Below are 24,503 nucleotides of genomic sequence, written 5' to 3'. Positions count from 1 at the left end.
GGCTGAAGACAGAGGCCAGCAGGGTCAGAAACAGACTGGACAAACAGCATGCAACAAGACAGAGGCCAGCAGAGTCAGAAACAGACTGGACAAACTGCATGCCACAAGCTCTGTAGTTATCTTCTAACTACACTCATTACGTTTGCAAAAACTGGCCCTTGTTTTAGTTGTTGGTCAGGATTGTCCAAGAGACTCCCCCAACGCAGGCTATTGCTGTTGTTATTGGTTTTCTAGCAGGGGTGGAAGGCAAGTTCCTGTTGTTGAAGATACTGTGCACTTTGAACACAAGGCCCAGAAATCCTGAGATGGATCCAACATGAATGCCTCCTCCCTGGTAACTAATGTTCACGGTACCAGAAGGTGCCATGTAAGCTTCCTGAGGAGGGAAGCAACCCACAGTCCTACCCAGCTATGGTGCCTATGATCCACACAAAGGCTGGCACAGCAGATAACCTACGGGTGCAGTGGTGACACACACACCTCATAGACAACTAGCAGCTCTCTCTGTTTGAACGTAAGGCCCATTTAACAAGAGGGCAGCCATGCTGGGACTGGAAACCTGGCCAACTACTACTAGGAAACTTGTCTTTTCAATGAATAGAAATCATTACATAAAACCACAACTGATAAAAATGCAGACTTGTGGAGCCCGCTCCCAACTGATGCATACACAATACAGCTCCTGCCTCAAAGGAGATGAGAGGTCATTGTGGAAGAGGGGTGAAAGGATTGTAAGAGACAGAGAGAAATGGAGTTTGCTGTGGAACTGTCTCTTATAAATGTCTAGAAGAAACACCTGGAGAGACTCACCAACATAGCTGCTAAAACAGGAGCTCAACAAGGCAACACCCACAGATGTGCTAACATGGAAGAGGAAGGCTCAAGGGGCCTCAGGCCTAGACAAAGAACTACAGCAATGAAGGATCAGGAGAAAAAGTCTTCTCCAGAGAAAAGCACACCCTTTAGTTATCCAGTACCAACTGGTCAGCCCAGAACAGACACATATAAGTAACATACAGACTGAGCAGTTTCATCTTATATCTTTAGGAATACACAGAGAGAGAGAGAGAGAGAGAGAGAGAGAGAGAGAGAGAGAGAGAGAGAGAGAGGGAGGAGAGAGAGGCAGTTCCAGCAACAAGTGAGGCCAGACTTATCTTTTAACCTGCTTGTCTTTATGTATAGTGAAAAAACATGAAACCATTTCATTTGAGAAAGCAGAGTTTCAATTCAGCTTCTATAAGAAATGAGGTTCTTCACTCACACCTCTGCCCACACCAAAAGTTTCTAAGTTTCCATGTGCTTCATCATAACAACAGCGTATCATTATAATAGGAGATGCACTGCTAAGAGATACGTGGGTTATTATCTTCCTCATGAACTGCTTTAATAGACTCAAGTTTCAACAGAGGCATCAAGATACTGCAACAATCAGATACTAGCAGGGCCTGTGAGAAGGAGAACCCCATAGCGAGTTTCCAGAGAGTCTGAGAACCGGTTAGATGGCTCCTCAGCCTACACACCCCGCAGAGAGAAATTGCACAAGCAGGACGTCTTTGAAGAGATGTGCTGGTTCTCATTTCTCCCCTAAAGCTAAAGGGGTGTGGGAAGGGGCCTTACTCTCACCTCAAGGGAGCGAGAGAGGCTGTGTTGGGACCATGTGACATGCTTGATGCGTTCTCTGGCATTAGACCAGTATCTGTTACCACCCTACGGTCCCACAAGGGTGAGGGGGCACATGGTATCAAAGGAAGCCATGGTTCCATGGTGGGAAAGAACAGAAGGCAGGCTCTGCAGTGGAAACCCCTCCTGTAGGACAAGAAAGTCCCAAAAGGTAGGCAGTAATGTCACTGTGCCACGCTGTGCGGACGCTAAAGCCACGGCAGGAACGAGTTTACAACAGGCGACTAGCAGGTGGACCTGTTTAAAAACAGTTCCTCCTCACCAGGAGAGCGTGGACCCGCTAATCAGCTGGACAGGGCTGCTAGGGGAAGCTCTAGGGGAGAGGGAAGGTAGCAGGGAACTGGGAGCAGTGAAACGAGGGGAAGCTAGGGTCGAGATGAGAGAAGAATAAATTAAAAGTTAAAATGCACTACTCAGCATTAGGTACAAATGCCTGCCTAGCATGGACACAGCAACTTCCCAGAGCTGGGGTGGGGAGGAACTGCTGGGACGGTTAGACGCAGCTTCTGCACCTGCCTGTGAACCCAAAGGGGACAGAACTGGCCACCAGTGCACCATGTGCTAAGCCAGCTGCACGGCAGCTGGCGTGACAATTTAAGATTTGGCTCATGTGGTCAGAGGAGGGTGTGGGCACATAGAGGGCCCAGTCCAGGCCAAAAACCCTCTAAATAGGTACAGTATGTTTTAAATGTGCTTAAGTGTGAAGAAAAGAAAATGAGTACAGTCATAAAAATATAGGTAAAAAATAAAGTCTTAAAGAAGGGGTTACGTAATTAAAACAGTAGTGCACATAAACTTGGGAAATGCACATGGTATCTAGATCCTATATGACGCTTTGTTGACTTTGATTTTTTTTTTTTTTTTTGGTTTTTCCAGACAGGGTTTCTCTGTGGTTTTGGAACCTGTCCTGGAACTAGCTCTTGTAGACCAGGCTGTTCTCGAACTCACAGACATCCGCCTGCCTCTGCCTCCCGAGTGCTGGGATTGAAGGCGTGCGCCACCACAGCCAGGCTAGACTTTGAATTTTTAAGTGCTTGAGAACAAGAAACAATAGCACTGAGAGACACTGGATTATGGAAACTGCTAAATTAAACCAACCTATGTATTTTAAGGATGTCTTGACTTCAGAATGGAAGTTAGAAGATGTGTCATGTTGTGGAAAAGGATGTGCTTGTTTCCACAGGAAATGAAAAGCTATGGATTCATTTAAAATTAATAAAGACCAGATTTGTTTGGAGGAGACCTCCTGAAAACCATGGTTACCTATATGAAGAAAGAAACCAAGACAACAGGACAGGTGATGTATGGGCTAATCCCTATACTATGAGAAAAATTCTGAGACTGAATGAGACATGAAAAATCTTGCTACCTAATGAGTCCTCATGACTTTTACATGGCATCCTTTCATATGAAATGAGTAGAGGTTTGGTAATACTGTCCAAACAGACTTCTAAAGTTAAAAGATGCCTTTTGCCTGCTCAAACAAAAAACTAAAAATATTTTTAGCTGACTTATGCACACTGTACATTCCATACTTATGTTAATGCACATGTACATGTTAACTTTAATAGTTTGTGTGTGTGTGTGTGTGTGTGTGTGTGTGTTTTAAAAAGGACCAATGAAGATAAGCAACCCAGGTGATCCAGGTTTTCAGAAAGCCTCTGTTGCAGTTTCCTCAAAATTCTGCATCCAGAACAACTTCAAGGCTGATAGGTGAGATGGTCCAACCTCACAGACGATTACAGCCAAGACTTCAGGTAAGCTCTACATCTTCCAATCACAAACACTGATGACAACTTATGCTGGAGAGGTTGTGGGGTAAAGGGAACACTTCTGCATTCCTGCTGGGAATGCCAACTGGTACAATCCCTTTGGACATCAGTGTGGCGATTTCGCAGAAAATTAGAAAACAACCTTCCTCAAGACCCAGTAATACCATTTTTGGGTATATATCCAAAGGATGCTTAATTGTGCCACAAGGACACGTGCTTAACTATGTTCATAGCAGCTTTGTTTGTCATAGCCAGAACCTGGAAACAACCTCAATGCCCCTCAAGTAAAGAATGGATAAGGAAAATGTGGTACATTTACACAATGGAGTACTACAGCAGAAAAAATGACGACATCTTGAATTTTGCAGGAAAATGGATGGAGCTAGAAAACATTATTTTGAGTGAGGTAACCCAGACCCAGAAAGACAATTATCACATGTACTCATTCATAGGTGGTTTTTTAAAACATAAAGCAAAGAAAGCCAGCCTACAAACCACAATCCCAGAGAATTGAGACAGCAATGAGGATCCTAAGAGAGACTTACATGGATCTAATCTACATGGGAAGTAGAAAAAGACAAGATCTCCTGAGTAAATTGGGAGTAGGGGACCTTGGGAGAGGGGTGAAGGGGGAGGGGAGAGGAAGGGAGGGGAGCAGAGAAAAATGTAGAGCTCAATAAAAAAAAAAAGAAGAAAAAAAGAAAGACTATTTACCAAGAAAACCCTCATGAAAACTCTGAAGTCTAGTCTAACTCAACAACTACAGACACCAATACCAGAAACACAAAATACATAAATAATCGAGGCAAAATGACTTCTCCAAAAGTCCTAAATCTTTAAAACCTGAATACAAAGACAAAGCAATGGTGGAAATTCCAAAGAATCCAAATCTGTCTTGTCTTAAAATTATCAATGACCTCACAGAGGCTCTGTGAAGATCTGTGAGGTCATTCCAAGAATAAACAAACAAATTAATGAATAAATAAATAAATGTGATTCAAAAAATAAAGTATTTTTTCTTGAAGATGCTGACAAAAAAATGAACAAAGAGAGACTCGAAAATAACAAAATATCTATAAAAATCTGTAAACAAAAAGTTCAATAAACCAACACAGTGAAAAGCGCTCACCAATGGGCTAGAGGAGGATGACAGACGGATCCCAGGAAGGGAAGACGAAGACAAAGCTGGAGGACATTAAGATAACAACAGGAGCATGACCTCAAGACCCCGGATGGAGTTAGCAGTGTAGCTCAGTTCCTAGAATGCTTTTCTGATATATGTAAAGTCCTGAATTTGATCTGCTTATCTCATAAAAGCCAGACCTACTGGCAAATGCCTGTAATCCTGCATTTGGAACACAAAAGCAGAAACATCAGAAATTCAAGTTCACCCTCAGTCATGTAACAAATTGAAGCAAAAATTGATACTAGAAACCTTGTCTCAAAAAAAAATTAAGAAACTAAACATATCAGTTTGTGTTATAACAGAGGACACAGGAAACCTGTTCACAGAAACTGCAGCAGCAAAGTCTCCAAATCTAGAAAAAGGAATGGGTCTAAGTACATTAAGCATTTAGCATGTCCAGAAAATCCATGCGATACTATAGATGAAATGTCAAGAGTAAGAAAGTAAATGAAAACTACAGAAGGCAGGAGAGCACCACCATGGGACTGGCCCATCAGGAGAGCCCCGCCATGCACTGGCCCCTCAGAGGAACAGCAGAAGCATCAAGTCCAGGAGAACCCAGACTTATATATTTCAAGCCCTGTAACAAAATAAGGTTTAATCTTATAACTAACATCATTATAGGCCAACAAAATTATTGTTTAAAATTAAAGGAGAAGCAGAGATCTCCGATGACAAACTAACTAAAGCAATGTGTGGCCATTGGCTGAGGACAGCAAAGAATAGAGGAAAAACTACAGAGAGGCTGAAGAAAGCCGTGGATCACAAGTTCATGAAGAGCAAATCTCACTAAAGGAAACAAATGAAAAGCATTAAGAAGGAACTAGACAGATTAACTCAATAAAGCAAAATGAAGAAGAAAGAAATTAGTACAAACCTTCCAGTAACTAAGTGTAGTAGTCTTTAACTTTCCAGTTAAGATAGAAACTGAGCAGATTAAAGCACAAGATCCAACCATTTGCTATTTGCGAGAAGCTCACCCCCTGGTGAGTGCTCATACCTGAAAAGGAAAGGATGGAAAATTGTGTGTGTGTGTGTGTGTGTGTGTATTTGCTGTTTTGTTTTTTGAGATGGGCCTTCTCTGTGTAGCCCTGGAACTCACTCTGTAGACCAGGCTGACCTCAAACTCACAGAAATCCACCTACCTGGCCTCTTGAGTGCTGGGGTTAAATGTGTGTGCCACCACTGCACAAGAAAATTACATTCTAAATAAATGGAATCTTAAAGCAAGGAAGAGCAAAAATACTCACAATGGCAAATCAAACTTTAAATCAAAATTAAAGTGATGAAGCTTGCTGCATTATGATGAAGGAAACAGGCAAATAACATAAAATAATGGTGAGTATCTAAGTTTCATATATTGGTATTTACGCAACAAGCATTACTGGAGAGAGAGGTCCAGATATAGTTGTAAGAGGAAACTACAATAGCCCATTTTCATTACGACTGAACTCTAGACCTTCAAGAACTACCATCAACACTACTCAAACAACACTATGTAAGAAAAGGCAGAAACGGTTCAAATTCATTCTCAAGTACAAATTACTTTGATTCCCAAACAAGATAAGGATACAATAAACTATAGATCAATGAATACAAACATAAAATTCCCCAACAAAATACTATAAACTGGGTCTAGAAGGATGGCTCAGCAGTTAGGAGCCTTTGTTGAAAGACTTTCTGAAAAAATATTCATACACATAAAATAAAAATAATTTTAATTAAATAAAACAGCAACAAAAATATATTGTTTTCAAGACAAACACACAAACAAAAAAATCAACTCTAGATCATCATGTTGAGGACAATAAGTCAGACTCAAAGGACAAATGTCTCACACTTGTTTTTAGTTATAGAAACTCTATTCAAAAAATCAAAGTAGAGGGGGCAATTTGGGAAGAGAAAGTGATGATGAGGAGGGCGAGGAAATGGATGACTATAATCATGAAATGTTTGCACATGTATGGAAATGTCTTCACAAAAAACCACTATTTTGGACAATTAAGGTAGGCTAATAAAATACTTTTAAAAATATGCTTGATAAGATAAGGAAAAAGAAAATAGAAGCAGCCTAATATATCTTACATATAATCTCATCCCACCACTTGAGAGAGTCTCTGGACCTTCTGTGCTTCACTCCTGACAGTTTCTCAGGTTACTGAAACAGAACAGTGTTCATACTGTGGACGCTGCAACAAGCCCTCCAAACATTAGCAATTCTAAAAGAAATCTAGGATTGTTCACATTAAGTGGGAAAAATGATTCCCTCCTATCAGATCTTATTACCAAATAGAAAAAAAAAATCAAGTATTTTAAGAGAGGCTCAAGTGAGTGACAAACTGCTCTTACTTCTTAAAGTCATCATGAACACATATTTTGTTGAAGAGGCGCATTGCCTTGCAGGAAACCCTGTCGTCTTTGAAGGCATAAAGCAACGACTTGAGGCTAGAACCAAACTCAAATAAAATTTATGTGGTAAAGGCAGATGACACTGAAAAGCTGTTCTGAGAAAGGAGTCACAATTCTGAATTAAGCATTCAATTTCCTATAGTGAACACAAGAGGTTTCGACCCAGAACTGTTGACATGACCACTTCCCCACAAAGGACAACTTCTGCTCTACCCCCAGCAGCCATGCAACCAGCCTGCACTCTGCTTCCTGAATGCACAGGATTCAATAAGCCAGAGAGAAACTAGAGGGACACACCCAGTCAGAGGGATCACAAACACAACAGACTGCTATGTTTTGCGGAGAAATAAGGAAGTTTCACAAGAAACACCCAAGTCTTAAAAATAGACAAGAAAAGTATCTTTACCCAGGACCAATTAGTTGTGAATGTTGGGGTACTTAAAAGAACCGCAGCTGAGGCCATAGAATGGTAATTGTAATTTGACATTTATTTCTGAGATAATCTCCACTGCAGTGACTTTATTTAGGGATATCTCAGACACCTGAAGGTTCTAGATTGTGAAAATAAGACTTAACTGTAGGAATTTTACTAATGAGCACTAAGAGATGTGATTCAGTATAAATGAACTTTCCCAGAAATGACACTATGGTCCAAGCAACAAAACCAAGAGCTGCATGAATGCAGCACCCTAAGAAACACCTCTCTGTATTCACGTCAGCGAAGGACTTCAGTTACCCAGATGTGCGAAACATTGGGTCACATATTAGCTTTCAGTTTGGAGAACCATGCTAAAGCAGAAGAGATAATTCCACCACAGGGTTCAAAGGATGTTGATGTCCTTTCAACAATCTCTATTTCCAAATGTTCCACTTAAAACTGAGCTTTAAGAAGGTGAGGCCTAGGGGCTGGAGAGATGGCTCAGCGGTTAAGAGCATTGCCTGCTCTTCCAAAGGTCCTGAGTTCAAGTCCCAGCAACCACATGGTGGCTCACAACCATCTGTAATGAGGTCTGGTGCCCTCTTCTGGCCTTCAGGCATATACGCAGAGAGAATATTGTATACATAATAAATAAATAAATAAGATTTAAAAAAAAAAAAAAAAAAAAAGAAGGTGAGGCCTGATGCCCGAGACTGTCTTCTAACTTCCACACATATGCTATGGCACAGTGCGCTTGCATTAATAAACAACAATATAAATTTATTTACACACATGCATGCACACATCCATACATACACATACACACATGACTTAAAAAGAAGAAACTGGGCTTTGGCTAATCTTACTTTGTCAATTGGTTTACCTAGGATCATGTACAGAATTACGAAGATTGTTTTTTGAAAATGCATACTGATGTTAACTGTTAAGTCTGGAGCCGGCCCCTGGCATCCATCCCAGCTTCCCTGTCCTGGGAGTTGCATTGCTCTGGACTCCAAATCCCAGCATGCCAGGTTCTGACCCCTCCCCCTGGGAGAGTCAGGACCACACCCACAGGGTATTTAAGCGGGCTCCCAGAGGAGAAACACGTGGTTCCAGGTTTGCATGTGCTCCCCACTTTTCTGTCTCCTTGCCATATGCTTGGCCACCTGAGAACGCTGTACTTAATAAAGCAATGGGCGTTTTAATTTGGTTTGATTTGACTTAATTGGACTTCTTTGCACCAACAGAGCTGGCCTTCTTAGGATTTTTTTCTTAACATTAACATTATACACTCACAAGAAAACCATCACCAGACTTTCTATCTCTCTACTCATACTTCAGTGGTAGTGGTAGCAAAAAGGAGGATGAGGAGGAAGAGGAAGAAGACAGCAACACAAATACGACAAAAGGGGCTATGAGGAGTTTGCTTGTTTCCAGTATCTCCAAAAACAGGGAAAAGAAGTAATTCCTCTGTCCTGTTCTAAGAACTTATATTACTTTTTGTTTTTTTCCTAATGCCAAACTGCAAGCAAGCCCCCAATTAAGTGCTTTCTCTTATAATAGTTGCCTTGCTCATGGAGTCTCTTCATAGCAACAGAACAGTGGTGAAAACACCACCAAAGTCAAACTCGGTAAATCACGAGGGTTCTCTTTTAGGGGTGCTACTTACAGGAATATGGGTGAGAGGTTACATACAGGAGCAGAAATGACTCAAACTGCTGCATCACCCCAGCATGGGTGACAGTTAACAAAGGCTTGGAACTTGGAGCACACTGCACAGCATGCAGGCAGCTCGACAGTTGGGGAGTGTCCTTTCCAGGTGGCCTTGGTCTAAACCTCTTCCAGGCAGCTCTTCTGGTTTCTGCTTCTTTCAGGCGGCTGGTCTGCTCTCAGGATTTTTACAACTTGACTTGTCTGAGAGGGAGTCTGGGCTTTTACTGCTTATTCTGCAAGGAGGGGCCCAGGGAATCTGCTCAGCTTCAGGGACTTCCTGAAGCTATTTTGAGTTGTTTACCTTTCTGCTTAAGGAGCTTCCCTGGAGGAAACTATCACACAACAGAATGGAAAGTACTGAGGAAAGGAGATTTGAAAGAAAATTACCCCCTCTTAGTTAGGGTTTCTGCTGCTGTGAAAAGAACCATGACCATGACAACTCTTACAAAGGAAACATTTAATTGAGGAGGTTTGCCTACAGTTTCAGACATTCTGTCTATCATCAACATGATTGGGAAGCATGGCATGTACAGGAAGACTTGGTGCTGGGCAAACAGCTTAAAGTTCTACATCTTGCATGCAATAGGAAGCTGAGATACTGGGCAGTCTTGTTGGAGGAAGTGTGTTACTGTGGAGGCAGACTTTGAAATATATGTACACATGTCACACCCAATGAGGCAGACCACTTCCTGTTATCTGCGCAAAATGCAGAATTCTCAGCTACTTCTTGAGCACCATGTCTGCCTGCATGCTACCTTGCTTCCTACCCTGACAATAACAGATTAAACCCCTGAAAATGTAAGCCACCACAATTGTTTTCCTTTGTAAGAATTGCTGTGATCATGGTATCTCTTCATAGCAATAGAAATTCTTTTTTTTTATTGAGAATAGGAAAAAAAAAAGTTTCCGCCTCCTCCCAGCCTCCCATTTCCCTCCCCCTCCCCCCACTCTTCTCCCCTCTCCCCACTCCTCTCCCCCTCCCTCTCCAATCCAAAGAGCAGTCATGGTTCCCTGCCCTGTGGAAAGTCCAAGGACCTCCCCGCTCCGTCCATGTCTAGGAAGGTGAACATTCAAACTGGCTAGGCTCCCACCAAGCCGGATCATGAAGTAGGATCAAAACCCCTTGCCATTGACCTTGCTAAACAAGAAGGTGAACCCAAGAAAAAACATATAGTTATTATCCTCTTGGCTAAGGGAAGTAGACAAAATTGCCGGGGAGAAAATTGAGACCTTGGGGGTGGGGTGGGTTGGAGATAAGGAGGGACGGGGAGAGAAAAGTGAGAAGGGGAGGATTGGGGGATCTTGGGGAAACAGGAAGATTGGGACAAAGGAAGGTTGGATAGGGGAGCAGGGAAGCACATATCTTAGTTAAGGGAGCCACCTTAGTGTTGGCAAGAGACTTGAACCTAGAGTGGCTCCCAGGAGCCCAAGGAGATGTCCCCAGTTAGTCCCTTGGGAAGCTGGGGATAGGGAACCTGAAATGACCCTATCCTATAGCAATACTGACGAATATCTTTCATATCACCATAGAACCTTCATCTGGTGATGGATGGAGACAGAGACAGAGACCCACACTGGAGCACTGGACTGAGCTCCCAAGGTCCCAATGAGGAGCAGATGGAGGGAGAACACGAGCAAGGATGTCAGGACCACGGGGGGTGCACCCACCCACTGAGACAGGAAGTGGAATGGAGCTAAGTCCTGTGATTAAGGAGACAAACAGATTAAGAAATGGAATAAAGGAGCTGGGAGAGATGGCTCCAAGGTTAAGAACATTGGCAGCTCTTCCAGAGGTTCTGAGTTCAATTCCCAGAAACCACATGATGGCTCACAACCATCTATAATGAGATCTGATACTTTCCTCTTCTGACATATAGGCTCACGTGTAGATAAAGCACCATATACATTAAACAAGCCTTTAAAAAGACAAAAATAAAGAAATGGAGTGGTGATCCCAGGGTAAGATCCCACCCAGTTATGTTTCCAACTTGTGAAAAGGAAAGCTTAGAGCTGGGTGTGATGGTGCACAACTCTAATCTTAGCACTCAGAAGGCGTAGGCTCATAGATCACTGAGTTTAAGGCCAGTCTGGTCTAAAGAACAAGTTCTAGAAGAGTCAAGCTCAGGCAGTAAAGGAAACCATCGAAAACAGAAAGCTAGTGAAGATGTAACTTCAAGCACCAGAACTTGGCCGCTATGGCCATATGGTTCTGGTTTCAGAGTCAAAGATTGAAGAAAGGCATTCTAGACTCTCCCTCTGTGAGCAAAGAAAGTCGCTAAGGGAAGGCATGTGTCAGAGGTGTCCCTGACTGGAGGCTTAGAGAGGCCATTGCATGAAGCCGTGATGTTGATGCCTGGATTGCCTTGGAGACCCCAAGATGCTGGAGATGCCAGAGTCGTGGGATACGTGAAGAAGAAAGCTGAAAACAGGGAATAGAACCAGCCCAAAAGAAAGAAGTGTGTTGCAGTCAACAAAACTGAATGGAGTTGAAGGTCTGAAGAGGGTTTTAGCATCAAACATGGGGATGAAGAGTTTGGAGTTTGCCCAGCTGGTTTTTGGTCTTACTCTGGTCCAGTATTTCCTCACTATGATCTCTTCCCTACATTTTGGAATAGTAATATATATCCTACGTCACAGTATGTTGGAAGTATGTCATCTGCTTTTTTTTTTTTTTTTGCGTTTAACAGAGTGTTACATTTAAGATATTGCATGAATCTCAGAAGAGAGACTTTGGACCTTAGTCTATTAAGTAAGTTTGAGACTGTTATAAAGACTATGGGTACTTTTGAAATTGGACTGACTGTATTTTTACATTATGATATGGCTACAAGTCTTTGGAGGCCAGGGAGTGGAATGTAGTGGCTTGGAAGAAAATGGCCCTCAACGAAAGCAGTACTATTAGGAGGTGTGGCCTTGTTAGAGTAGATGTGGTCTTGTTGGAGGAAGTGTGTCACTGTAGAGGTGGGCTTTGAAGACTCATGTATTTTCAAGTCATGCCCACACCTGCAAGAGATGTAGAACTCTCAGCTCCTTCTCTAGCACCATGTCTACCTGCACACTGCCATGTCCCACCATCATGATGATGGACTGAACCACTGAACTGTAAGCCAGCCATCAATTGGTTGTTTCCTTTATAAGAGTTTCTGTGGTCATGGTGTCTCTTCACAGCAGCAGAAACTCTAAGACACATTCTTATCACCACGCTACATTTCTCTAGCGTGTATGATTATCACCTTTGGCTTAAACCACAGCTTTTCTGAGAGTGATGCTAATGATAAGAGATATTATTTCTCAAACTAAATCCCAGAAAAGTTTGCCAACAACAAGCAAACCACTCTTAATTTGGTCCCCAGGTCTTCTGATTGGGCAATGGAGGAACTCCCCATTTGTAGCTGTTGCTGTTAATCTCCCCTTTGGACAAATAGAAACACACCCCAGATTGGAGCGTGGCTGCACAGGCAGGCCACCTGCCCACTGCTCGCATCCAACTACAGAACTGTATTTTCATGGACCACACTGTTAATGATGTTGTAATTACCTTCCATTTATAGAACATTTTACTTTTTCCCATTCAAGGTAATAATATAAAATCTATGACTTCTTTTTATTGAAATAATTTCAAATGTATAAGTGACTCATTTCAAAACTGAGTAAATGCTATTTGTACATGAAATATAGCTTAGAAAGCATTATTCTTAAAATAAAGGCTCTGGCAGGATGGCTCGTTAGTACAGTGCATATGCTCATGTAGAGGAATATAGTGAAAACCCAAAACCCTTTTTCCAAGGATCCTGACTCAGAACTAAACAGCCAACACTGCTGACATAATGAACATACACCCTGTCCCGCAGCTCCCGCTGGACATCCAGCTCCTTCACAATGTCTGCCGTATTCCTGCACATTTCCTACTTTTTATTTAACAAAACATATAGTATACTCAGATGTGTTTTTCTCTAAGTCCACGCTCAAGTCTCCCTACTTTCTAATGGTCCTAAGGAGTTAAATTTTAGACTATCCCACTTTATCACTGGGAATTACAAAAAGAATAGAAGAAAAAAGATATGATGGATTATAATAAATTTATCATATGGCATATAAAAGGTAATTCCTAAAGAAGTAGAAGAGGAAAATCTTGGAAATGACTTTGATATTTAAAATTTCATTACAATTCCCTCTACCATAATTCGCTCCAACTTTGTGTTCTAGTTTGGTTTTCTCTTGCTGTGCTAAACACTGTGGTCAAAAACCCCTTGGGGAGGAGAGGGTTTCCTTGGCTCACAGTCAGTCACTGAGGAAGCCAGGGCAGTGGCTCACAACAGAACCTGGAGGCTGGAAACGAAGCAGAGGCCATGGTGGAGGGCTGCTGGCCAGTCAATCCTTGTAGCTTGTGCAATCTGCTTTCTTAGATCTTACAGGACCCCTGCCCATGGTGGCACCACCCCACTCAATCACTCAAGAAAATGACCCCAAACACAACCACAGGACAATCTTACTAAAGCAGTTCTTCAGTTGAGATGCCCTCTTCCCAGACACATAAAGGTTTGGGTCAAGCTGACAAAACTAAGCAACACAGACTGGGTCTCAGTGTGTGACTCTGGCTGGCGTGAGCCTCCCTCCAGGCACCAGGCTGGCCTCGGCCTCAACAGCTATCCTCCAGCTGGCACACCTCCAAAGCTGGATTACAGGCATTACTGCCGTGCCAGGCTCACACGAAGTCTGTCAGTAAACTCTCACCCTCATTTCCAATAACATTACCACTCCTGGAGCTCTCCTGACACGTCCCATGACACACCTCTCTGGGGTTTGTGGTCAAAATGGGTCAGTTCCTCCACCACCCTCTCACTCCTTATGCATGAAGAATCTCACTCAATGCGTTTTCTTCACTTGTTTCCTCCACTTTGCTTCTACTGTTCCCTATGCCCACTTGGAAGCCTTGGAAATTTCTAGGTATAGCAGAGTTACTTCACTTTTTATTTATGGGTTTCTATACGATCATGTAGTTGGACTCAGGCAAATGGGTTCACATACCTGCCCAACCTTAAGTCAGAAGTCTAGGGACTTTTCTGCTATATTTACAGAATAGTTGTATCCTCAGTGATAGGGAAAGTCTGTAATATATAGACCTGGCATGTTATAGCACGATGGTTAATGCAAACCTCGTTATAGGAAACGTTTTCTAGCACTAAATTCCATGTAGCTAAACCTAATGATAGGCATGTGATAATCAATCTAACAAATGTCATCTATCAAACCCAAATTGAGTTCTTAGGGTTGGAAACTTAACTCAGTGCAAAGCATCTGCCTCATATACAAAAGTCCCTAGGGTCGTTCTCTTGCACCACAAAAAAACAAAACTAAACAAAACTCAATCTAGTCCCAACTACTAACCTTTTCCTCCACTTTTAATAGAATTTAAGTCATTTATTTTGTGTCCATCAACTGTTAATTTCCCTTGCATTCCATAAGCATTCTGTCAGAAATCTCTTTTGGTCCTACTTTCAAATTATGTCTTAAATATAGCTATCAGCTCAATGCTTCCATTGCTACCTACAAAGTAAGTTGTTCTCAACTGGTTAGCACAGTGCTACCTGACATGTACCTCACAGAGTCACAGCATCACGGAGCACGTGAGGCTCCCTGCACTGTCACGGAGTCACAGAGCACGTGAGGCTCCCTGCACTGTCACAGAGTCACGGAGCACGTGAGGCTCCCTGAACTGTTCACGGAGTCACGAACACGTGAGGCTCCCTGCACTGCTCACGGAGTCACGGAGCACGTGAGGCTCCCTGCACGGTCACAGAGTCACGAACACGTGAGGCTCCCTGCACTGTCACGGAGTCACGGAGCACGTGAGGCTCCCTGAACTGTTCACGGAGTCACGGAGCTATGGAGCACACGAGGCTCAGGAGCTTTTGAAATATGACTATGGCAACTAATGAACTTCAAGAATTTTATTAAGTTTTAACTACTGTACATGTCAGTAACACGTAGGCGTTGAGTGACATACATACAGAGGTCTAGATGTTATGGGACAGGACGCTACCGCTGCGCTCACTACCTGGAGTCTATCCCGCTGCAGGGACCCTTTCTCAGTGGTGGCCTTCCCTATCCCTTCTCAGCCTCACGACACACTTACCACACTTAAAAGTCTAAGGCCACTTCAGTCACAGCTCCCCGCATGGTTCTGTGCCAGGCTTCTCTCCACTTCAACTACTGATTCTCCATCTCGGTCCTGACAGGCTCAGCTCCAGCCACGGAGACTGGCCGGGGCTCGCTGCTTCATTCAGTGATGGGATCAACTGCTAGTTCACAAAGAGGCTTTTCAGTCTAAAGCAGCAGCGCCATCCAGTCCCTGACCTGGGTCTCGCTCACATTGTTATCCAATCACACGGTGCTTCGGTGCTTCGCAGCATCTTCAAGACCTGACAGTGTGCACAGAACCTTTGCTGACGGGGAGCATACTGAGTACAGTTTTTCTCATCAACCGGCGACCCCATGTGCCTAGGACAGTTTGGTACAGATTCTCAGTAAGTATACATTAAATGGTAATAAACTCAAGTATCAGGAATTGCCTACTCTCCCATTCACACAACACACATTTAGTTGGTGCTAATGATCTACAATTGCCGACTTCGACAACGTGTGGGGCTCAGGCTGAAAGGAACGTAGATCGCATAAAGCAGATCTGCAGTGAAATCAGCCTGAAAGCTCTTTAAGGCCACAAATTCAGCTGAAAACAAAATAGTAGCCTTGATAATAATTGCCACACTGATCCATAAGCCCAGGCTAGTCTCTTGCTTCAGCCTCTGCACCGTGGTAAAGCACCCGCCATTTGGAAAGTGTTTTCCATGGTACCCCTGACAGACAGACTGCAGAACAGAGCTGAGCTGGTTGTTCTCAGCTCAGTACATCTTCGCATGATAAAGGATAGAGAGGCATGATGTCCTGTAGAGAATCTGAGAAGGGAGGAAAAGACCTGTAGGGACTGCCAGAGTTCTTCCTGTCTTTCTGGGAGCCTACCACCTTTTTTAAGGCAATGCTACACTGTCTATAAAATGGTCATTTTCTGGCCAGTTATTTCTGGCGTGCTTTAAGTAGGAATCCTTAAGATTGTCAGAAAAAGATGGAAATAGAAATCCAAACAGTTAAACGATAAACACAGGCTGTATCTGTGCTTGTAGAAACATCCACAGAAAACAGCCAATACCTGCTTATATTCATGGTTCAATTTAAAAATGAACTGGGGCTTAATAGAGCCCAGCACTTGTCTTCCTTTCTCTGCACTGAGAGTCAGTCACTCCTAAGTATTTGGCTAAATGAGGTAATATCAAATCAGCAATAAGCCTTCAACAGTTCCACTTGGACCTGAACAACATGGTGAGTGCTTACTCAACCCTAAGAGTCACTCTTAAATTCTCCAGTAGGTCAATTACACGACATCTGGACATATGAGCTAACATGTACTAAAATCCACAGCAGTACCAGACACGTAGTTCAGCGGCCTGTTCACACCTGCCAGGGAACAATCAGAGTGCAGGGTGACCGCTAACTCCAAGTCGCCCTGTGTACACAGCACGTGCGGCTGTACTCCTGCCAGCTCTGCATGGTTTTTAGTTCAAATGTCAAATATATCCCGCTTGAGCGTGACTCTGGCCTTGTTCCCAGGGTTGACGGGAGTGAGCACAAATCTTCTATGTGCTGTTAACGAGACGTGTTTCATCTGTGCTGTCTACACGTCTACAGCCAGTATCACAGGTGTCCGCTAACATCGCTATGTCTTACAAGGACTGGCAGTGTTTCTCAGTCCTGACAATTCTGCACTTCTTACAGAACTGTTCTGCTCCAACCCGTGTACATGGATTCTGGTCACTTCCATTTCACTGTAAATACCCATTTTACATGTACCTGACAATCACACCCAGTTTTTAGCTTAATTTAAACTGACTAATTGTTTAACTGACCACAACAAAAGCATCATGTCCCAGAACAGAAAATTCATGAAAGTTGAAACAAGAAATAATAACTTAGAAACTATGAAGGTCCACATGTTACAAAAGGTGATCACTTTAAAAACAGCACAGACAAAGCCCTCTACATGGAAAATTACAGCACTGTGGCTTTAATAAAAGTGAAGTCTTTAAGGAATCAACTACAAGCAATTTTGAGTGTGGTTCTTGGCTTGGTTTGTAAGTGGGACTTTGATTTTCTGTTTGGTTTATTGGTAGAGAGTTTGTCTGCAGTGGACTGGAACTAAGCTCAGCTGGTAGAATGCTTGCCTGGCACACACCAGGCCTGAGGCTCAATCCCCAGCACTGCCATAAAAGGTCCTTCCTTCTGTGTGTTGCTTGTTTTGGTGAATGAATAAAGAAACTGTCTTGTCCTGATAGGCCAGAACTTAAGATGTGAGAGTTAGCCAGTAAGAGGCTAGAGATAACGGGCCAAGCAATAATTTAATTTAATACAATTTCTGTGTGATTATTTCGGGGCTTAGCTAGCTGGGTGGCTGGGACAAACAAGCAAGTTCCTCCTTACAACACAGCACCACGTAACCAGGTGTGCCTGCTCAAGTACACACCAGAAACATCAATGTAGTGCAGCCAAGTAGACCAGTAGTTCAAGGGCATTCTCAGCTATGTCCTCCTCTTGCTGGTCATGTTTATCTTCAGAGTCAGTCCCAGAGGGGGCTGCTGAACAGATAACAGTCACGTACTGCTCCTCCACAGGACCTGACTTCAGGTCCCAGGACCCTTGATAACCCTCTGGCCCCATCTGGCACCTATACTCACATGCATACACACACACACACACACACACACACACACACACACAGTCAGTTCACACCCACATACAAACTAAAAATAATAAAAATAGCCTGGAACACATGTTTAATCCCAACATTCAGGAGACAGAGGCAGGTGGACCTCTTAGTTTGAGGGCAGCATGGTTACAGAGTGAGTTCCAGGACAGCCAAGACTACAGAGACACCCTCTTTTGAAAAAAAAAAAAAAAAAAAAAAACAACCAACCAAATAAATAAAAAGATTAAGAATAAATCTAAAAGGGGAACCCCTGCAGTTAGAATGCAAGCAACCTATATCCATTCCCTCTAGCTGGCAGTAGGAGACAGACTCTAGAAAAGGAAAACCTTTCTCCCAGTCCGACACGGGGGAGGAAAAGACACTATGCAGAAAGAGATAAAGCAGCAAGCCAGCTTCAGGGGTGCCTTCTGGCTGACATCTGGGAACCCGCACTGCAGGAAGGTTCCCACCACTTCCAGAACGCAATACCAGATTGCTTCTGAGTGGTTCGCTGTGTCTAAACGGTTTGTGCAAACACAGAGGTTTATGATGAATACCTGCATTCCTTCTGGGAAGCTGGAACAAAAACATGTATAGCCCAAGTGCACCCACACAGCCACTACCAGTAAAAACCTCAGGTTCTGGTTCTGTAAAGCTTCCCAGAAGAGCACATTTCACAGGCATTGTGTCCCAACTCACTGCTGAGAATGAAAGGTATCTGCTGAGACTCCAGTGGGAGAGAACTTTTAGAGGACTGTGACTGTCTTCTCCAGACTTTGTCCACCTTTTCTCTTTGTGATTGTACTGGGTGGTTTGTCACTTAAACATCTGTACTGAATCCTCTTAGCAAACCATGGAACAACACAAGCTTAGCTACAACGATGTTTACAGGCAACAACTGTTAAGTGGCTGCTATATTTATTGCAACTACCAGATGATAAAACTTAACAAATTCAGGATAAATATTTCAGAGCAACAGTAGGGACAGGGAAATAAGCAATATTAGATTTATAATTGTTTTTTACTCTTGAAATGTCATATCTGTTTCTCCCCTTCTCTTCTTGTTGATTAAGTATGAGTGTGTGTGTGTAAGTAATCAATGGAGTCATCTCCAGTTCGTTTTGTTGTGTAGATCCATTTGGTTTCATTCTTACCCTTCTAGCTCAACAATTTGCTCGTGGTCAATTCTTTGCATGGCTGCACTGTCGTCACCCTTCCCAGATCCTCTAGAAACCAGCCTGTCTCTTCCCTTTGGTGACTTCTTTTTATCACAGACTTAGGACACTGCATTTAAGGATATACCTCAGTGATATGTTCTCTTTTATATGTTTGAGGTTTATGAAGTGTGATGGCTGTCTTGCTTGTCAATTTAACTACATCTGGGATTAACTAGAGCCCAAATGACTAGGCACACCTGTGAGGGTTTTTAAATTACATCATTTGGAGTGGAAAGGTCCACTCTTAATCCAGACCTTTTGAGGTGGGAAAATCCACCTTCAATCTGAGCCACTCCTGCTGGCAGATGATTACATAAAGGACAAGGAAGAAGGGAGATTTTGCTTGCTTGCTCTCACTGTGCGAGCAAGTGCATTTTGTCACTAGTATTAAAGCCTGCTTCTTCAGGATTCCAGAGTATACTAAAGACCAGCTGAGACACTCAGCCTCATAGACTGAACAAATACTGGATTTTTGTGGACTTCCGGTTGTTAGACAACCATTGTTCATTGTTGGACTAGCTGAACCATAGTCTGTAAGCCATTCCAATAAACCCCTTTCTCTCTCTATATATGTGTGTGTGTGTGTGTGTGTGTATGTCCATTCTATAGTCTCTCTCTCTCTCTCTTTCTCTCTCTCTCTCTCTCTCTCTCTCTCACACACACACACACACACACACTCATTCTGTAAGTTCTGTTCCTTTAGAGACATTAATACATGAGATTCTGAATCTATAGGTTAACATCTTTTAATAATACTTAGAAAATTTTAGCCAGTATTTTTTGAAATTTTTATTTTATGCCTCTGTTGTCTTCGAGGATTCAAATTTTACATGAATTACTAGGTCGCAACTGACTGATGCTCTGTGCATTTCAACCTCAGTAAGTTTATTGCTGCGTTAATTTTTTTCTTGCTATGACAAAAATACCAAAGAAAAATCAATTTAGAGGAGAAAATGATGAAGTGTGGCTCATGATTTCAGCCTATGGCCATATGGTTCCACTAACGGTGAACTATGGTCAAGAGCACCATTCCTGCAGAGAGCCAATACTGGGGCAAAGCTACCCATCTCAGAGCAGGTGGGAAGGGAAGACGGAGAGGGTCAGGGGAGATGGAGGGGGAAGGGAGATGGAGAAGGGAAGGGGAGAGAAAGGGCAGGGGGTGAATGTGAGAGGGGAAGGGGGACTAGGAATGGGGAAGGAAGATGGGCAGAGGGAGAAGGGAGAAGTCCATCTATGCTCCCATTTTCCCCAACTAGGCCACACCTTCTAATAGCTCATTCAGCTAAGAAATTTTCCCGGAATTAACTCATCACTGAAGTTAGCATCCTCAAAATCTACTCACCTCATCAGCTGGGGAACCAAGACTTCAGTTGGGGACATTTTATGATTAAACCTTAATTTCCCTAACAGAGGGATCTTTAAACTTTCAAACATAGCTAGTATACAATATAAAAATTATTTTAATGTATCTACCAATTTTAACTTCTATGTGACTTAGGAGTCTGTCTTGGTTACTGATTTATCTCCTCATTATTTCTCTGCTTATTTACATGCCCAGACATTTTTTATTAGATGCAACATATGCTCAATTTTATGTTGCTGAAATCATCAATTGTTCAAAGTCAGTGACCTTATTTGAGGAATTGAAGTTTGTTTATCTCAGGTCTTGTTTTAAGGATGTCTTAGGCTTATCCAGGCCAATGCTCAGTCTGGGCTAATGGCTGCTTCCCACTAGGCAACTTGCTACTTCTCAGAAACAGGTGTTAGCCTTGGTCTAAGTACGGGTAGCAAAAGTTTCTTCTAGTTCTTTTTTCCGGCTCCTTTTTGACCTTAGGCCGTTTCCTCACACATAAGTTGATTCTGGAAACTCAACAACTCAGCACCTCCCAGTGGTCTCCATAACTCTCATCACCCATCTGCACACAGCTGAACAGTCATTTCTCTACCAGCCTCCCCTGTCCAGAGCCACGGCCTGGAAACAGCTGGGAAATCACACAGCCCAAGCCATGCCCACCTGACGTTTGGTGCACTGAACACTCTTCCAGTTAGTTTGTCTGTATTCCACTTGTTGCAGGATGCAGAGTGAATTTCATTCCTGTTTCATCTTTGCTAGAAGCAGAACTCTCACTAGATTATTGTATGCTTCTCTACACTAAGCCACAGCAAATAGCAGCTCAGCCCCATCTCCCTGGCGGACTGGGGTCAGACCTCACATGGTTAAGAGGTTGGCCCTCCAGATTATTTCTGTGGGTCTTTTCATCAACAGTCTTAAAGCCGGCCATTCTTCTGTTTAAGAAGCACGTTTGAAAGGAAATGTGTTAAGGCAAAGGAATTTTAATGCTGCGAGGAAGAATGTCTGGAAGTTTGTACAGTGAAAGTCAGATAAAACGAGACATTTCTTCTTCAGTTTCTCTAAGAAGGATTTTTCTTTTACAGTTCTTGCCAATGAAAAGAACATTTATAAAAACAGCACAGATACTAAATGTGAAGGCAGGAAAAGAATGGCTGATCCCGAGAAAGACCGACAGTAAAATGTTCCTAAGGAGAACCATGGAGACCAACTACCTAAGACATCGGAACAGCTTCCTTTCCTGATATATGTACATCGGGACAGCATGTACACAGGGATAGCATGTACACAGGGGCAGCATGTACACAGGGGCAGCATGTACACAGGGACAGCATGTACACAGGGACAGCATGTACACAGGGACAGCATGTACACAGGGACAGCATGTACACAGGGATAGCATGTACACAGGGATAGCATGTACACAGGGACAGCATGTACACAGGGATAGCATGTACACAGGGGCAGCATGTACACAGGGGCAGCATACTTAGTCCCCAGTATTTTTGTTCGTGCTTAAACCAACAAAAGTAGCAAAACAAACATGGTTTTAGAAATTGCAGGGCTGGTGTGATGGTTCAGCCTGTGAACGTGTGTGCTGTGCGAGCTTCACGGCTTGAGAGTGAGCCCCAGAATACATTGCAGAAGGGGAGAATCAACTTCCCTGGGCTGTCTTCTGACTTCAACATGCACACACACATTTCATATACACATATTCTAAATAGATTTTTAATTTTTAATTAAAAAATGTAAAGGATGGGCGTGGAATATACGCCTTAATCCCAGCACACCAGCAGAGATGTGTAGATCTCTGTAAATTTGGGCAAGTCTGGTCTACATAGCGAGACACTGTCTTATAAATCAACAACTGAGAATTGCTGAGAAGTGCCTTCATCCTCTAAGGAAACTGAAATGCTTGAAAGTTCCTCCTCCAACCATAAAATGACACAGTTGCAGTTTGCCCAGTACTTAGCAACTCCATTAAAAGGAAATTTCCAACTTAAATGTTATTACTGGGGATGGTGGTAATAGTTCAAAAAGTGTCCGAAATTTTGACAAATTAGGCAACATGAGAAAAAAGAAAAATATGTGATACTCTATTGGGGAAAAAAGGAAGGCTTCTATGCAGAAATTCTTCTCAGCAGCCACGTATTATGCTGGACTAGGGCAGTCTGCGCACCTCCACGTTAAGGAAGGCGTGCAGATCAGGGTGGCATCAGCAAGGCTTCCTCCTGGCTTTGGACAACGAGCAAAAGGAAGGATACAGTCAGTCACTCAGGAAGGGGACTGGATCTAAAGGAGGAAGGTGACAGATTCTGTCTCTCAGGGAGGTACAGTACACAAGGTTTATCTATTCTAAAGATACCCACAGGTTAGACAGTGCAGAAGAAACATCTGTCACAGTTACTAAAGTCCACACAGCTCCTGTCTTTCTATGGACAGCAGAATCATTTGCTTTACAAAAAAGAGCATGGTCGTGGGAACTACCTGCCTGTGGTAGGAGAAGGTAATTCCCAGGAATAAAAAAGAAAAGGTGTGACCAGAGTGGAGGGGAGTGGCTAATGCAGATTTAAATTCCTGTCTACAAGAACTCTAGGGTGCAAACCCTACCCCTCAATGAAGACCAAAGGAAGAACTGACTTAAAAGAGAGGAAAACTAAGTGGTAGTTTTGAGTTCTATAAAGAACAGCCATCAAACAAACCATGCAACAGTTTTACAGCAGGGAGCGCACAGCCTGGAGCTGGTCAAAGCTGTCTCCCCGGCAAGTCGGAGTTAAGTCCATGGCTCCCAGTCTCTCATGGGCAAGTCGGAGTTAAGTTCATTACTCCCAGCCCCAGCCAAAAGTGAGAAATAGTTCTCACTTGAAATACTTAGTGTTACAGTAACTGTGCAGACTTGGAACCAGACTGCACAGATGCAAAATGTGGACTTCTCCACTTATTATCTTTGCATAAATTAATTTATCTGGTGTCATCTCAAGCTCCATACTTGTAAGAAGAAAGACAAAAGAATGTACCATAAATTGCTTTGATGGGTCAGATTTTTACATTAAAGTAGTATATTTTGAAGCTGATAATATTTTATCTAAACATCTTTGTAAGGCAGCAACCCAGCATCAAGCGCTGCTTGTTTCTGTAACAAAACATTAAATTATACGATGCATGGGAATCAATTAGCCACTCCACATTTAAAAAGAATCTTCAGGCAGGTCAGATATCATAATACTCAATTCAATAGATCCGTCACAATCTAATGCACTACTCCGCAAACAAGCTGATTTCCTCTTACCTATTACCATTTGGGGCATCTTACTGCTTTCTAACTTTTCTGTGAATGTAAACAAAACAAAATAAAAACAGGGACGCTGGTAGTTTAATTGTAATTGGCTCAGAGGGCATGGCACTATTAGGAGGTATGGCTTTGTTGGAGGAAGTGTGTCACTGGGTAGGCGGGCTTTGAGGTCTCATATATGCTGAAGCCACACCCAGTGAGACAGACCACCTCCTGTTGCCTAGATAAGATGCATTCCTCTCAGCTACCTCTCCAGCACCATGTCGGCCTACGAACTGACATGTCCTGCCATGATGATAATGGACTGAACCTCTGAACTGCAAGCCAGCCAATTAAATGTTTTCCTTTCTAAGAGCTGCTCTTCACAGCAAAAGAAACCCTAAGACAGGGACTATGCTTATAATCATGGCTTATTTACTAAGTTTTATCTCCCTCTTTGGACATTATATCTTTGTTTTACAAAAAGTTCCTTATTACTAATTCTTGCTGATCACAAAATTCTCATTAGCTTTAGAGAATCGCCCATCATTCCTTTTCTGTAAGCACACTATGTTGTTCCTAATTTTATACCACTTATGGTCAAATGCTGTGATAATGGCCTAGATAGCTACAAATTTCTTCAGTGTCTTCTCTAGCTTACTAGGCACTCAATGTTGAGACTACACGTG

General features: G+C 42.8%; 1 protein-coding gene across 6 annotated transcripts in view; it reads right to left on the bottom strand.

Annotated features, from left to right (window-relative positions):
• Ptpn13 (protein tyrosine phosphatase non-receptor type 13) overlaps positions 1–24,503 on the bottom strand; it is a 180,333-nt gene that overhangs the window by 140,859 nt on the left and 14,971 nt on the right. The window lies entirely within an intron of this gene.

The sequence above is a fragment of the Alexandromys fortis genome, unplaced genomic scaffold (assembly GCF_014885135.2).
Source record: "Alexandromys fortis isolate MF-2015 unplaced genomic scaffold, M_Fortis_MF-2015_v1.1 scaffold_87, whole genome shotgun sequence".
In the NCBI taxonomy this organism is placed as follows: Eukaryota; Metazoa; Chordata; class Mammalia; order Rodentia; family Cricetidae; genus Alexandromys; species Alexandromys fortis.
This window is presented reverse-complemented; position numbering and strand designations above follow the sequence as displayed.